The sequence below is a fragment of the Triticum aestivum genome, chromosome 5B (assembly GCF_018294505.1).
Source record: "Triticum aestivum cultivar Chinese Spring chromosome 5B, IWGSC CS RefSeq v2.1, whole genome shotgun sequence".
In the NCBI taxonomy this organism is placed as follows: Eukaryota; Viridiplantae; Streptophyta; class Magnoliopsida; order Poales; family Poaceae; genus Triticum; species Triticum aestivum.
The window spans coordinates 495106007-495118916 of NC_057807.1; the positions used below are offsets into that span (position 1 = coordinate 495106007).

The 12910-nt window shown below is 48.0% G+C and overlaps 1 long non-coding RNA gene across 3 annotated transcripts; it reads right to left on the bottom strand.

Moving 5' to 3' along the window:
• Nucleotides 1–378: 378 nt before the first annotated feature.
• On the bottom strand, nucleotides 379–2736 carry LOC123116600 (uncharacterized). 3 transcript variants are annotated; one of them, XR_006457130.1, is made up of 5 exons: nucleotides 2658–2736; nucleotides 2144–2266; nucleotides 1870–2020; nucleotides 1619–1782; nucleotides 379–1028 (listed from the first exon to the last, which is right to left on the bottom strand). It is a non-coding gene; the product is annotated as an uncharacterized lncRNA (long non-coding RNA). The 3 variants fall into 3 exon arrangements; XR_006457131.1 differs by having other exon boundaries at nucleotides 379–1108; XR_006457132.1 differs by lacking the exon at nucleotides 379–1028 and having other exon boundaries at nucleotides 1713–1787.
• Between the last annotated feature and the right edge of the window lie 10174 nt (nucleotides 2737–12910).

Below are 12910 nucleotides of genomic sequence, written 5' to 3' on the forward strand. Positions count from 1 at the left end.
TTGACATGTAATAGTTGATAGCTTTGCGAATCTGAGTTTGATGTTGAAGCAAACTTAAAATTAGCAAGACACACTGGTGTTCATTGAGATACTCTTTTCCTGGAAAACTTATTTTCATAATATCATTTGATGTCCATCTTATTTTTGAGAGGCAGATAGGCCCCACTGCTACATAGCAGTTTAATAAAAAAGGTTCAAGAGCAATTATGTAAGGGAGGGTGGATTAAACAGAACGCCTCCATTTGTTGTGCTTCCTTTGTCTTCCAAGCTACATTTACATACATAGTACTCCCTCTGTAAACTAATATAAGAGCGTTTAGATCACTAAAATAGTAATCTAAACACTCTTATATTAGTTTACAGAGGGAGTACCGATAATGCTTCTGTCAACCGAAAACAACATAATGTTCAGCCGTGTTGCAGAGCAAACCTACACAAACATCCTGATGGCCGCAAGAAAAATTCCAGTAAAAACTAGCCTCAATGGTTGATATGTATTCTATTCTCCCTGCAACCAGAAAATCATCTGATCATGTCAGACACATTAGAGTGTTGTAAAAAAAGTGCATGAAAGGACTCATCATATATGCTTGAGCTAAAAGAAAGAAAGTGCATAAACACATTGACAGAAAAATACTAATCCACCGAACAAGGGACAAGGGAGGAATGAGGTTGACAGAGGATCACTCGCCATTTGTTTCCTGGTAGATCCATGCACACACAAGGAAACGAAAAGAATGAATTTCACAGGAAAAAGAAATAAACAAATAAGAGAATCTAGAATAGTTGAAACAAAGAAAAAGGATATATGTGAACTTGGTCGTGTGGCAACACCACTAACCACCAAATTATCAAAGAAAAAAAATGATATTGTGATCTATACCTCAAACGCCTTGAACTTGTGAGTCATGACCCAAACTGCCTGTTGGGTCTTCTGCTTCAATAAGATCGGTGACTAATCTTATTGGGTCTTCCACGGTACCAACACTTCCTAATACGTCTGTCTGCTTTCGATCTTTTTTATCTAGCTGCAAAGCCTCGTGCGTATGAGACGATCAACACTTTGCTAATATGACGGCAATGAATTAGATGATCAAGATCGACACACCTCTGATCAGCACTTCCTAATAAGTTAAGCTAGTAGTACTGAATCAAAATATCTGAAAAGGCTTTATATTTAGGAATGGAGGGAGTACAATGGCATGGTAGCATATCATTACAAAAATGCACCTGCCCACCTACAAAAAGAAATATCTACAGACTTAGTGCACATGGTAACATGGAGGCCTAGGAATGAAAATAGGGGGAGGGAGGGGGTCCATAGATGTAGGATTATTGTATCAATATATACTGTCCTCTGATGTTGAAAAAACAGCTGACGTGTTGTGATTAGGAGTGAAACGACAGTCCAACAGCCAATGCATAAAACTGTAGCAAATCATAAAAGATATGCTCGGATGCATATGCCCATATCAGGTTTTAGTCAGGAAAGCTGAATGATACACGCACCAGGCATTCAAACAGGGAAAAGTGAGGCCAAACGTGTCATCTCTACAAAATTGTTACGGTTACACAATATCACTCTCAATCTTCATCGGTTAAAAAGGAGATGCGGTACCTGTCCACCCTGTGCTTCCTGCTCTTGAGCTTGGGCAACGCCACCATCCAGGAAGGAACCTCGCAGCCCGAAGATACCAGTATGTTGGCGATGGTCCACAGGAACGGCTTGTCCTCCTCCGTGAAGAACGTGATCGCCTCCCCCGATCTGCCTGCTCTTCCGGACTGTCCTACATATAACAGGGGAATGGAGTTATTAGAATCTTATTGCAACAACTATGTCCAGGGGGGAAAGCCGGATATCTTTCGTACCTATTCTGTGAATGTAGGCAGACGCGGACTCAGGGAAATCATAGTTGATTACACACTTGACACCTTTGAAATCCATTCCCCGCGCAAGAACCTCTGTTGCTATTAGCACCCAGCTTTTTCCAGCTCTCAAGTTGTCAACAGCATCTTGACGCTAAAGTAAGGAAATACAGAATTCAGTCAGTGAGCCTGATGTCGACAGTACTAAACCAGTGAAAACGAAAACTACAGGAACAGCTATCAAAATAAGTATCAATAAATTATGCAAAAGTAATACCTGCTCTTCAGTAAGGTCTCCATGGATTACATCAACTCTAATGTCGTCATATACCAGCTCTCTGTAGAGCTCTTTTGCCCTCTCTTTGCTTTGAACAAAGACCAATACCGGTGGATTCAGGGACTACAATTGAAGACAATACAACAACAGTAAGTTTCAAAACACACACCGAGACTCCTTTTTAGTAAGGACAAATGTGCAGTTCAACGTTTTAAATACTTTGCAAGCAGTCAGTTTACGGCTACGAGCAGCACAACATAGGGCTTAGTTTTGCTACTTATATGCGGGCATGCATTAAACTGCAATCTGCTGGTTTGGCATGACCAGTACAAACCAGTTCTAAAACAACGAAATGCATGGAAACCAGGAGAAAGAACTGCGAGTGAAAAAATGTGCATAACGGTCTTTCTGGATATACAGCAGACTGCAGCTAAGTGGTAACAAAGAAAAGTCACTTTTCGAAAATTGATTCAACATTAACAGAGTCACCATGAGATTTCGTCAGTACATGCACCTCTGAACTCCATCAATCGGTCCTGGTGGATTTGGTCCTGAACTGCACATCAGATGTTTCACATTACACGTCTGCTTGCTCGCTCGGTCGTCAATGTAGCCGCGCAGGGCTGTTGAAACATCCAGCAAAATATCAACCACCAAAGCTCGTGAGCATTCGATTCAAGTATGAACAAAGGCTACATCACACGCATCGTCACAGCTCCAATGTGGTGAAGTTTGCATCACAGAGATGAATAAAACCTGAAGGGCTGCATGGCCAAACAAAAACATGTTTTTCACAAATATCGATCAGACAAGAGCGCATTTGTTCATCTCTTGAACCACAAATACATAAACACATTGGGTTAAGGGTCTCTGGGGTCAAAACATGATTATGACAAACTGATGGATAAATAGTACGAACTGAAGATAATCTGGACACAGAAAGTGTTACTTATCCATCTTCTCTCAAATGTGGAAAAAAAAACCAGAATGCATATGTTGTACCAGTGACAGGGATGGTGGCACAACAAATTGGGGGCTGACCTGTGAAACGAAGGATAGGTGAGGTGCGTTCAATCTTGAGACGGATATGACAGTAGGTGGGTTTGTTCGCCGGCCGCCCATAACAATATGCAGTGAGACTGTGAGAGGTCGATGAAGACGGCGGCATGGCGATGCAAAATCCGGCACAGATCGGTGAGGGGCCGACGTGGACGATTCGTCGCGTCGCGAGCACCCTGGCCCGCGCCAGGCGGCGGCTCGGGCGCGATGGACGGGCTCGGCGGCGGCTCCCGCGGCGGCACGGGCGCGACGGACGGGCTCGGGGGCGGCTCCCTCGGTGAAGGGCCTGGCGGGCGACTCCCGGGGCGACAGGCGTGCCTGCGGGAGGCGGCAAAGGGCTGGCGGGGCGGTTCCCGTGGCGACGTGCGCGGCCACCGGCGACGAAGGGCGCGGCCGCGGGAGGCGGCAAAAGGCCGGCGGGGAGGCTCCCGGGGCGACGGCCGCGGCGACCGGCGGCGGCTGCGGGAGGCGGCTCCGGGCGCGGCGACCAGCGGCGGCTATGGGAGGCGGCTCCGGGCGCGGCAGGGCGGCTCCTGCGACTAATGGCGGCGCGAGGCTGCGAGAGGAATGACTGGGCGGCGAACGGCACGGGAGGAGGATGGGTCGAGAGAGGTCGAGGAGGGGGCGAGAGACGTGCGGGGAGGAGGAGGCGAGAGGGGTCGTGCGGGGAGGAGGGGAGAGGTCGTGCGGCTGCGGTCGTGTGCAGGCAGCGGTTTTTGTTTAACGACGGGCAGATTAGCGATCGATGGATTCTAGTGGCGTAATGCGTGGTTGGTAGTGTTAAACACCGGAAGATTAAGAGCCATTAGATGTTGATGATGGATGGATGTGATTGTTTGGATCTGCCTTTCTCTTTCTTTTATAGTGGTAGTAGATGATGGGTCGGCAATCTCACCAAATTTGTGGTATCACCGACATATCTTGTAATTTATCTCTCCCGTTGTTCTACCATCCACCTTGTTATTACTTAACCTACGCAAGAAGAAATGTAACTCATATCTTAGTTTGCATAAACTGAATTATAATTTTTCATCATGAAAAATCAAAATTTATATTTAATTGATTCTAAAAAACTTCAGGAGCCTTCTTAAGCTGAGTTTGCATTTTAACTAATCTTGTATTCTTGATTGATCATGTGTGATGTGTATAGTGCCGACTTTTCATGAACAATAAGCTAATTCTTTTTTAGATTGTGTGTATTATATTCATTTTTTACAAGTGGTTGTGCGTATTATGTCTGACCAGTATACTATCTGTGTTATTTCAGACCCCCATCCATGGCTTCGGTGACGGCGCTCCAAGGCGAGGGCCGCCTCCAACGCCTGTTATGTAGCCTGCAAGCTCCGTGGGCTGTGTTCCTTCTGCTATTCGCCTTTGTTCTGCTGCTCGCCTTCTTCGTCGCGTGTGTTGACAAATAACATCCCTTGCCGTTGCAGGACCTGCTTTGACACCCGATATAGAATCCTTGGTGCCCACGGGTGCCGAAATGAAACTAATTATTCATAATCTGAAAATTGTATAAACCTAAAGTTTCAAACTTTGAGTTGGAGCATAGTACATGCTTGAGAGGCATTTCTGCATTTCATGTTCCTCCTTTGTGTCTGAGCTTTTGGGACCCTGGTAGTTGTACCTGTACTTGTTCTTTCTTTTTGGATAAAAGTTTCACTGCAGTCCTCCTACATGGTTCGGGATTTCTCTCTCTATATTTATGCTTTATCTATCAAACAGCATAAGATGTCTGATCAATTTCACTATCTATCGGATTTTTTTTAGAAAAGGAGGATGACCCCGGCCTCTGCATTTGGACGATGCGTACGGCCACTTTATTAATTATTCTCACAAGACCTTACAAAGTCATACAACAGTAAGACTAAAGCCATCGTCTAAGCAACAACTGTCGCTACACCTATCCAATTGATGAAGGGACGCAGATAGTGTGGGCCTAATACCAAACAGACATCGCAGCCAAACCTAAACATCTAAGACATGAGGTCCAAACCAGGACGCCTGTCGGGTATGGGGCACCTACCAGTCCGACGCACTCCTCAACCAGGACGCCTGCCGGATATGAGGCCGCCGTAGCCACCTGCCACCAATCCATCTTCAGAGCTGTACTGTTGCATTTACCGTGTCAGGTCTCTGCCATCGACACCACCACGACGCCCGACAGCGTCGTTCTCCTGCGCGAGTCCATCCTTCCACATCAAACTCCAAATCTGCGTTGCGCCACGCCGTCAAGATCCGTCGCCATCAGTGTGTAGGATGAAGCACCGCTCCACCAAAGAATCCGTCCTCTGGTCCCTCGATCCCATGTGTACATCCAAGAATGACGCCCCCAAGGGAGGAACGACACTAGAGCGCCGCCGTCATCCGATCATCCAATCTAGGGTTTCCCTCAGAGGTAGCAGAGAGTGGCCTTGAACTTCTCCACGGCGATGCCTTCAAGAAGGGGACGACGCAGATAGCGCCGCCACCGCCGGCCATAGCAGACGCCGAAGGCAAGTTTTCATCCAGATCAGTTCGAAGGGATCCAACTCTCGTGCACGGGTCGCCGTCACCACCAGCACCACCAGGCAGAACCCTGGAGCACGGGCAGATCAGCGGGCCGCCGGCACCACCGCATCCAGATCGCCGACCACGTCGGGCTGCCGCCATCCCCCGCGTCGTCCGAGTCAGAGACGGAGCCGCCGACCGCGCACAGGGACCACCGCCGCCTGCACACGCCAAAGCGCCGCCGAGAGCCCAGCGCCCGCCACCGCTTGCCGAAAGGCCGCCGCTGGGCGCACCGAGCGGACTCCCACGCACACCAGGGGAAACTGCCGTCGCCCCCAAGCCCGCGCCGGCGCGCCCCGCCTCCAGCGCGCCGCCAACCACCGTCGCGATCCGCCCGTGCCAGATCCAGTGAGCCGTGCGAGAATAGATCCCGCCACCGTCGACGCTGACCGGGCTTTGCCCGGCGGCGCACCCCGACGGCGGTGAGGAGGAGAGGTCGGGAGAGGGAAGAGGACGCGGCGGCGCTAGGGTTCCCCCCGGTCGCTGCGCAGGGGCGACACGGGAGGAGTTGGAAGGAGTTTCCCTAGTGTAGCAGAGTGTTAAAAGTTAAAAGTTAGCCATTGCAACTTCGTGTACTTCGTTTGTGTCCAATGACCAGACCAAGACCGCTTATGGATCCCACCTTTATCAATACTTCATATATACTCACAATATTTAGATTGCTTTTATCATATTCTTGCTTGTTCTTCGATTGCTTGCAGGAATAGACCTTCGTGGTCAGGTTGATTGTGCTCCGGCGTGATCAATAACCTCTCGGAGTTGGTTTAGCGATTGCTAAGGCGCAACATCGTGCACATTTGTAGTCGGATCGTCAAAGTCATCTTCAGCAAATCGATAGTTATCATCTCATCGAAAAATCGGGACACCTCCGCCTATACCGCTAGTCTATACTGTGCTTATGTTGTTCACCAAAATGTATCAGCAGATCCTGCTAAAAATATACTATGCTCGAGTACAATGCTAGAGGAAACTTTATACACGTTCATGCTTCCAAAGAGGTCTAATAATCTCAAAATATAATTTCTAGTATTCAGGATCGCCTTCTCCTACCGCTCCGGCTTTTGCCTTAGGGCTCCAGTTGCCGGTTGGGGAGATTAGGGCGGACTGGTCCCGTGGAATGGCGGTGTGGGGGCTGCTGATCTGTGTCCATAAATGTGGATGCCCTAGTGATCTTCTCGCACCAAACTGAAGATCCACCTGCTTTCGATCCTCTTCGATCTGGTCGATGACGAGTTTCGGATTTCTTCACCGAAGGTCTACAAATCGGCGCAAGATGCTCTTGATTTTCTGGATCAGATGGGATTTGACCGTGCGCATCCATGTATCTTCCCTTGCGGCTTTAAGTGGGTGTGGCGTGATGCTTCACTTTTTGTCAATACCATGAGACATGTCTACTTCTAGATTACCATGGTATCGATGGAGATGGGGAATGTCATGGCAACTGTGATTGAGGATCAGAAGTAATGGCGGAAAGGTTCTTTGGATGCGATGAAGACTTGAGCTTTGCGTTTAGTGACCAGCACGAGCAACCTCGGCAAGTGGGGGCGACAACACTGGAGGACTTTAATCTTGGTGATGCTCATCGAGTACCAAATCTCGATTCTGTGGGTGAAACTCCAAGGTCTGACCTTCATTGGTTGTGCCTGACAATGATCTTGTTGAAGGCGTAGTTTTCAGAACTCGGACTTTCTACAGGGTGAAAACATATTATCATTGATCGGGTGACGACGGTGCTTGTGCTCTGTTCCCTTCTTGGAGGCGTCGTCTTTGGAGGTCCTCTTTTGCGTCCTGGTGCTGTTTTTAGTGGTGGTTTTCTGCGAGTAACTGGTCACTTCGCGAGTTTTTTTATTTTTATTTTTCCTCTCTCTTTGGTCGTGTGCATCCTCAATGTCTGGTTGGACATTTTATTGTTGCGGAGGCTGATTGTGATTGGTATCGTCGTGATATTACTATAGGACGATGATAATGCCCACACATGTGGGCGTTAAGGGGTCTGGCCACACGTTTTATGTGGTGTATAAGAGAACCAGCCCACACACCTACGTGTGGGCAAAACAAGTAATGCTCACACCCCTTTTTTTGCCTCGTGGTCTCTCCCACACGCCTGCGTGTGGGAAAAATAGATAACGCCCACACGTCCGTACGTCAGGCCTCCTACCTCATGGTCACGTACGCCCCGCATGACAGTCACCACGCGTCCCCGCAGTTGCCGTGGTTCGGACCCTCTTCCATGGTTGTTTAACTGTAATTGCCATGTTGCTGAACTACAGTTGCCATGTCGGACAACTACAGTTTCCATGGCTGCTCAACTGTAGTTGCCATCTCAGGTCAAGTGCCAGATGCCATTTTTGGACAACTGCTGCTGTTGCCATGTGTAGTCTGGTCTACTACAGTTGCTATGATTTAAAAACTTTAGGAGTTGCCACCTACTAACACTAGACAGTTGACATGTAGCACAACAAAAAGACATGGTAAAATAACATGTTCGGGTAAAGAGAGAGTTGCCACCTACTTAGAAGCACACTAGGGGTAGTTGTCATGTATCCTGCAAAACACATGGCAACTGACAACTTTGGGTGTGGGAGAGGAGACGGGCGTGTGGGCGCGGTGGTATCTTTAGGAGTTGCCATCTACTAAACACTAGGCAGTTGCCATGTAGCACTACAAAAAGACATGAAAAAAAACATGTTCGGATAAAGAGAGAGTTGCCATCTGCTTATAAGCATACTAGGGCAGTTGCCATGAACCATGCAAAACACATGGCAACTGATAGCTTTGGGTGTGGGAGAGGAGACGGGCGTGTGGGCGAACTGATAAACGCTCACACACCAGCCCCTCTGCGCGCGTTGAAAACTGTCGTGTGAGGGAAGTGCTAAACGTCCACACACTAGCACCTCCGCGTGTGGAAACGGACGTGTGGGCGATCGGATGAATGCCCACACATCAGCCCAATCCTATGTGGTATAAAAAATCTGGCAAAACATGTCAAGATTCGTGCAAACTCAAACCGACGTTGATCCATGCGTGTGGGCGAGATACAAACACCCACACGTGTGGGCCTTAGTATTTCCGTTACTATAGTCCTTTTGTTGAAAGAAAAAAAAGTATTCAGGATGAGCTGGAGAGCCAAATCAGTTCGAACAGTTCCACTGCGGTCTCTCTTCGCAATCTATACCTACTATTAAAGGGAATAGATATTGTTGGTTTGGTTTAGTCATTTTTGTTTGGTTTACACACGCTAAACGATCTGGCCCAGGTACTTGTATGTTGATGGGCCTTTTATGGGCTTTTTCAAAAAATAATTGAGTCAAAATAAATTAACATTGTGGGAATTAAACACGTGACCTCATGTCTAGCTCTCCGATGTAACAACCAACAACCTATGCGTCTTTCACATTTACTAATCCAACTCGCTCTAAATATACGAGTGGCAGTCATCATGTTTAGGCGAGCTAATTAAGCGAATGAGCTAATAAAGAAAGGATTTTGGGCTTAAATAGAATATTTAAACAGATGTGACTAATTAAAGAAAGGATTATGGGTAAAACCGGTGAAATAACGAAAAGAAAAATTGTGGTCTCATTAAATTCTACATGAAGGATTTGAGGTAAACAGGTATGATAATTAAAAGAAAGGATCTGCACGCTTCAATGTGTTGGTGCTACTAAATTAGAAAAGGAATGATTGGATTTCCGACTAAAACGTTTTAGGATGTCATGGTAATTAATGAAAGGATTATACTTAAATGCCATTAAGAAAGGATTATACTTAAATATCATTAAAAATGATTATACTTAAATGAAATCAGTGGGAGATTATGCCCGGCAAAGAAAATATGAACACGGCTATATTGCAACCTATTTTTCTATGTTTAATTTATAGAAGGATGCTTTGTTGCAGCATGTTCTTCATAGTGAATCCGGTGTTGTGAGACATTATGCTTGCACAAAACAACAATTTTTCCCGTTGCAACGCACGGGCATGGGTGCTAGTAAATAAATAAGAAAATAAGCAAAATTGGAATAATAATTCAGTTTGGTCTCGTATTGGATAGACGGCTCCAAACTTGACAGCCGAATCAAATTACAACAGACCGAATACGAATACGAAAGAAGTCCACGACCGATCTGATGTTTGATGCCGTCAGGGAAACGACTCGGCAGCTCAATAAAAAGAGAGAAACTGCGCGAGCCACGCTGCCATGGGCAACCGGCCGGAAGAAACAGCACCTCGGCGATGCCATGGATCAGATCTCCCCGCGGACGTATTGAGGGAGATCCTGCTGCGGCTCCCTCCGAGCTCGCGGCGCCGCGCCCGCCTCGTCTGCACGCTGTGGCGCGAATCATCGGCGAACGGGCCATGGATAGTTCGCAGGCTGTGGCCCTCCTATGGGGCATCAGCTCCGGCGTCGCCTACATCGTCGACGACCTCTCATCGTCGTCCTCGACGGGGAGGCGCAGGGAGCTGTGGAGGAGCCCTAGTGGCCGCCCTGTTACTACTAGCTTGCACAACGGCTGGCAGCTGGTCGGCACGTGCAATGGCCTGCTCTGTATATGCCACAACGGTGGCGACGTGACGATCGGCGGCGACATCACCCTGGTCAATCCAGCGACGAGCGAGACGTTGTCCGTCCCCCCACTTCCATGCAATGGCCATTTTCGCCGGGATTGCCTCTGCAGGCGGGAGTGGGATAGGGCGTACAACTTCGCGTACCACCCGAAGTCCGGGCGGTACAAGGTGGTGCACGTCCCCTGCAGCTTTGACGGGGCCTACGAGTACGACGCCATGCACGTTCTCACGGTTAGGGAGTGCGCGTGGCGGGAGGTTCCGGCCCACGGTGGCGCGAGGTGCAACCTCAACGCCGGCATTATCAGTGTCGACGGTGTGACATACTGGGTCACGGGACATGATCGCGACACAAAGATCTTCTCATTCGACCTCGACAACGAGCACATCGCTGCCTCCACCATGTCGTTGCCCTATATGCCAGCTAGACACGGTGGCTACGACTACAACCTGACGGAGGTGCACGGGATCCTCCGGAGCCCCTTGGGGAAGAAACCTCTGAACTTGATACCAACGCTCTTCACCTGCCTCTGGGACCACCACAGCAGCCACCAAAGGAAAAAAAATGACGAATCACTTTCACACCCGAGCTCGAAGCGGCTCCATCGCTGATATGCAGCTTTGCGGACCTCCAAGGTGGCTCACCAAAAGCGAAACCATTACCGTTAAACGAATCAGACCGGGGCAACACCCCGGACACGCCATCGAACTCTAGATCTGGCACCCCCACACGACTAAGACGCCGGAGGAGAAAACCACACCTGCCATCCACGAACCACGAACCCAGCACACGATCCACCATCTTCCAGATGCCGCCGATGCAGACCACAATCTGCATCCGCTCCTGGACTACCTTCCAAGCTCCGCGCCGGTGCTGGAGCAAACGCTGTCGCAACGGCGGAGCTGGAGGACACAGGTCCACCACGAGGATGTCGCCGCCGCCACGTCATCCTTGCTTGAACAGACTGATTTTCAAATCCATCCCCAACCATAAGACCGATCGCCTCGTCGGAGTAGGATCTAAAGAAACTTTATTCAGCGCCGCCATCGCCGCCGCCGAAGCAAAAACGATGAACAACCTAAAAAAATAAACTACTAGAGTAAACACCAATCCACACGCGTGGATCCGTCGACCCCCCTCACCACCGACGACCGAGGCCGCCAGCGGAGGGGAGCCGCCGGAGTGCGGCGGCGTGGAAAACTCCTGGCGACAAGGTCGCATTTTCTTTCTTCGAGAGGAGGAAAGAAAAGCAATCTACCCGAGTCTACTCTCTGGCCGGGCCAAGATGAACACGAATCAATCCCCGGCGGCGGGGGGGGGGGGGGGGGGGGGGGGGGGATGGCACATTGTTGCCGTCCGGCTTTAGGCTGGTGTCCAACTACGTGAATGTAATTCGGAAGGATAAGGGGACATTGGTCGCCAAGATGAATGGTGGGGGATATAAATTTGAGTATCGGGCGTTTGCTTACGTCAAGACGTCGGAGTCACTACGTGTTTACGCAGCCAAGTAGTGTCTAGTTAATGTTTACTCCCCGTTTCACTATATTTTGTGTCCATTTGTCCACTGAAAAATACCCAAGGATGCAATGAATATTTGCACTTTCTAGTTTGTGTTGCTATTATATACTTCCTCCTTTCCAAAATAACTGTCTCAATTTTGTACTAGCTCTAGTACAAAATTGTATTAAGTTTAAGACATTTATTTAGGACGGAGGGAGTAGCTTTCTGAAACACTCGTATTTATTGGCCCCTCGTATTCTTGGGTCAATTTTGACCATAGATTTGACGAGTATATTTTGCTACTACAAGTTATTTTGTGGAGAATTATAACATAGTCCCTCGGTTCCAAAATACATGTTATTTTAGAGATTTCAATAAGAGACTATATACGGAGCAAAATAAGTGAATATACACTCTAAAATATATCTATATACATCAGTATCAGTATGTAGTTTGTATTAAAATCTCTAAAAAGACTTGTATTTAGAAACGCAGGGAGTAGAATACTGGGGGACTATAAACCTAGGCAGAGGAAATAATATGTTTTTTAAGATATACTCCTTCCGTTCGAAGTTACTTGTCACAAAAATGGATGTATCTACAACTAAAATACATCTAGATACATTCATTTTTTGGACGAGTAATTTCGAACGGAGGGAGTACTTTACACGACATCATGAAGATCAGCGACAAGGATAAGAATTCATTTGTTTTTTGTTCTTTTAGAAACCTTGTCGGAAGGGTGGGTATTCCTGCAGTTCATTAACAACAAGAGAGATGTGTGCCCCTTCGCCTGTGCTCTCACTACTCAAGAGCGATTGTCATCTCCTGTCGGCGCAGCCGCAGGTCTACCTCGTCTCCTGTGTGACGGAGTCGATTCCGGCGAATCACAGGTAGGGGATCCCGAGCTAGTAGCATAGATGCGATGGTAACAAGAATATGAGGTTTTACCCAGGTTCAAACTCTTTCAAAGAGATAATACCCTATGTCCTATTTGTGATTGTATTGATTGGGGTGAAGTACAAAGTACGGATTGATCTACCACGAGATTGTTTTATATGTCTACGAGCCATACCCATCGGTTTATG